The sequence below is a fragment of the Rhinolophus sinicus genome, linkage group LG15 (assembly GCF_036562045.2).
Source record: "Rhinolophus sinicus isolate RSC01 linkage group LG15, ASM3656204v1, whole genome shotgun sequence".
Classification (NCBI taxonomy): Eukaryota; Metazoa; Chordata; class Mammalia; order Chiroptera; family Rhinolophidae; genus Rhinolophus; species Rhinolophus sinicus.
The window spans coordinates 34,662,538-34,666,125 of record NC_133764.1 but is presented as its reverse complement, the minus strand read 5'-3'; the positions used below and the strand labels follow the sequence as shown (position 1 = coordinate 34,666,125).

The window sequence follows — 3,588 nt, the reverse complement described above, 5'->3', positions numbered from 1 at the left end:
GCCTGGCGGCCCCGCCCGGCGGCCATCTTGGTTGGGGGCAGAAGTACTTCCGCCCCGCAGGGAGCCACGCCTGTTCCCAGCGGGCGGTGGGCGGAGCAGGCCTTGCGCGGCATTTTTTTTTTAAAGAGACACCACGTGGTTCGGTTCGATCAGAAGCCCCGCCCAGTTCAGGAGGAACCCTTCCTGGTCGGAATTAAGCAGCCGCGGTCTGGTTGTAAAGCCTCCTGGGGATGCTAGTGTCCCTTACGCGACCCATCGCGACCCGCAGAGTGATCTCTTCCTTGCGATGACGCGATTGCACTCTTAACCGGTGTCCTTTCCCTCTGAATCCCGCAGCCGCCAGGTGTGCTGGGCGGGCGGGGAGCCCGGTGGATGCGCAGAGCCCGCCGCTGGTGCGGGACTGCGGCTGCGGTACAACTTGAGTCCTTAGCTCCCTTGCGGCGCTTAGTGTGGATCCTTCTTGGCGTCTTTATTTTTCGGAATTTTCTGTGGTCCGTAACCGAATGCCGCGCTAGGAAAAGAGAAGTTTGAATCCGTTTTTGTTCTTTGGAAAAGAGTAACGTCACTGGTGCTTTGAACCGGGACCGAGCGGAGGGACGGGCTGCCCCCTCAGGGGTGTGCGCGCAGTTTTGCTTTTCTCCTGTTGTTCATTAGTTCTTTGGGGTTTTAGTCTTTGTTTCAAACCGATGTTTCACCACTGTGTAAATAAAACATTAATTTAATAAAACATTAACCCTGACATAGCCTTACATAGGTTCCAGTCCGGGGGGAGGGTACTGGGCAGAGAGGAAAGACCCCAATCCTGAGAAAACAACGCCTGCGGGGGAGGGTGGTGGTGGGGGGAGGCGGAGCCGCACGCGGACTCAGTAATAATAAAACTTGGAGTGTGTTTGGCTGCCCAGCATCTGCTGCTTCTAGGTATTTCCAAGATACTTCATTTTAAACAAAACATTTATTATTAAAGATTTCATACCCATACTAATGTAGAGAGAATGGCATAACGTGCCCACCAGCTGGGTTTCACGCTTAATAACTCATGGTCTGTCTTATCTATATCGCTGCCCACTTCCCGTCACCCACCACCTCCATTATTTTGAGGCAAACCCCAGACATCAAGAATTTCAATCTGTAAACAAGCCATTCATTTATAATCTAGTTTACCTCACAATAGCCCTACAATGTAGGAAATAGTCTCATTTTACAAATGGATAACCCGGGACTCTGAGAGGCAAATGGATTTACTCAGGATCATTTTCAAGGCCTGTCCTCAAAATTGTGTACACATCAGCCCTGCAAGGTAAGTGGGCATCATTATCCTCCTGACAAAAACCCACAAAGCCTATATTACACCTGCCCAAGTCGCACAGCTAATAAACGACAGAATCAGCCCTTGGACCTAGAATGTTTGAATTCCTGGCTTGTGCCTTTTCTACTTTGTCACACAACTTCCCACAAGCTCAAAAAAAAACACTCGCTGATGGCGGGTCTGCAATTTGCTGTCACTGCAGCCCCATTCTGTAGGGGACACTTGTCTGTGTTTGGCTGCCCAGCATCTGCAGAATCTCTTTTCTGTGTTTGCGGATATGGCTTCTGTTTGCAAGATCTTTTCCCCTTAGAGCTGTGGTGGGTGGGCCAACCAGACACAACCACCTAAGCCTTTACATGGAGAGCTGGTGGTGCCAAGAAGCGGGGCCAGTGAAGACTTCATTCTGGTAGTGGCACAGGGACCGCCTGCAGCATCCACTCTCCAGGGCCAACAGCGGTATTGAATCCAGTTGCAGAGCCCAGCTGCCCGTGCTGGCGGTGGTGCTGGTGGCAGCTATGGTGACCACATTAATGCCCTCGCCAGAATCGCCCTGTGGCGTGCTTTGACTGGGTTTTGAATGTTTAGCTTCGCTTTGAGCTGTCCAATATCTTTTTGCTAAATTTCGTTTCTTTGAAAATTCAACAGTTTCGGTTGCTTGCCCTAGAGACCTCAAACTGACACAGACACTCCCCAAGTTTCCAGCTCCAGGGGAGTTTGCCTGCGTCTCTCTAACAGCAAGAGGGGGGAAGGTCAACGTATCAGTTAGGCTGTGGGGGCCTAGGGGTTTGTTTGAGGTGAATTGCCCTTGTGCACACACCTGTTCAGGTGTGTGGAGAAAAGGCAAGCTCACCAGCTGACGTCTTTACTGCGGAGCGTGTTCCCAAAGCCGCTGTGCTTTCGCTACTCTTCCTCTCGGTTTCCCCGGCCAAGTTCACCTGGCTGCCCTGTAGATGCCGCTGTTGCTCTTCTGCCTGCAGAACTGGGCGCCTAACAGGCTGTTGGTTACCGGACCGTCTTGCCTGGGCACTGGAAAAGCTCCCGAGGCTGGAGGAACCGCGTCTTTGATTCTTGACTCTCGGTGTCTCCTTTCCCATTCCCCCTGCATTGAGGCAGCAGCCGCTTCCTGTTCTGCCATCTATTTCCTTGCTCTATCCAAACCCGGATTGGGCAAAGAGCTCAGCTTCAGCAGCTGGACCAGGCGTTGTGCCCGCGACAGAGATGAGAACTGTCTTTTCTGTGTGAGTAAAGGGCACCTAGTTTTATTGCCATTGTTTAGTTTTGATTTAGCACGGATGTCTGTGTGTGTATCGTGTGGCGCCTCTTGACGTCATGTTTTCTTCCTTCTCTTTAAATCTTTAGGGGTAGAATTTTAGACATCCAATGTTTAAGTTCAAGAGATTATGTTTAGATCATCCTGGGCCCCTGATATCAAACCTAAGCATTCTGCCAGTTATAATAGCTGTAATTTTCGCCATCTAAGACCCGGTCTTACATTATAGTAAAATACGATGGGGTCTTATATTAATTTTTGCTCCAAAAGACGCATGAGAGCTCTGATGGTCCCTGTAGGTCTTATTTTCAGGGAAACATGGTACCTTTAGTTCTCACAATAATCCTACAGCGTAGGTGGTCTTACACTCATCCGATAGGTAAACCAAGACTCAAAGGACCAAGCAACCTGTCTGAGATCACACAGATAGTGAACGGCAGAGCCTGTCTTCATAACCTGGTCAGTTTCTCTCTAGTCCTTGATCTTTCTACTTTGTTGTATTATTAGCTTCAAAGAAAATTTCAGAATGTCAAGAGACAGATGGGCCAAACAGTTCTGAGTAACATTCAGATGGCACCCACACTGCTTCCTACCCTTTGCCTAAAGGTGGGTCTCTGCAACCGGAGGGGCATTTCGGGGCCCAAGCTGCATTGGCTCCCAGGTGATTTGGAAGCAGATGGCATGTGGGGTGGCCATGCCTGGTAGCCAGTGTCTGCATGCTAGAGGGCCATCTTTCAAAAGTGGGAACATACTCTGACATTTTTACTTTCTTTTGTCCCATCGGCACTCTTAGGCAGGTTTCTCCGTACCTTTTAATAGAACTGTAGAAAGCTAGCCAGCATAATGCCTAAAATAGAAGGGTTTTTTAGAAGATTTTTGTTCTTTCTGTATGTGATATGTGATCTAGCGTCTGGGAAAGGGTCTCACAGACCATGGCTTCCAAACTAAATGATTCCATAAGTATTTGCAAAGTGAGTGAATGGTGCCATACGTGTATGTCACAAAGTAGCTG

General features: G+C 49.4%; 1 protein-coding gene across 2 annotated transcripts in view; it reads left to right on the top strand.

Moving 5' to 3' along the window:
• Positions 1-3,588, top strand: part of SLC39A11 (solute carrier family 39 member 11) — a 359,240-nt gene that overhangs the window by 586 nt on the left and 355,066 nt on the right. The window lies entirely within an intron of this gene.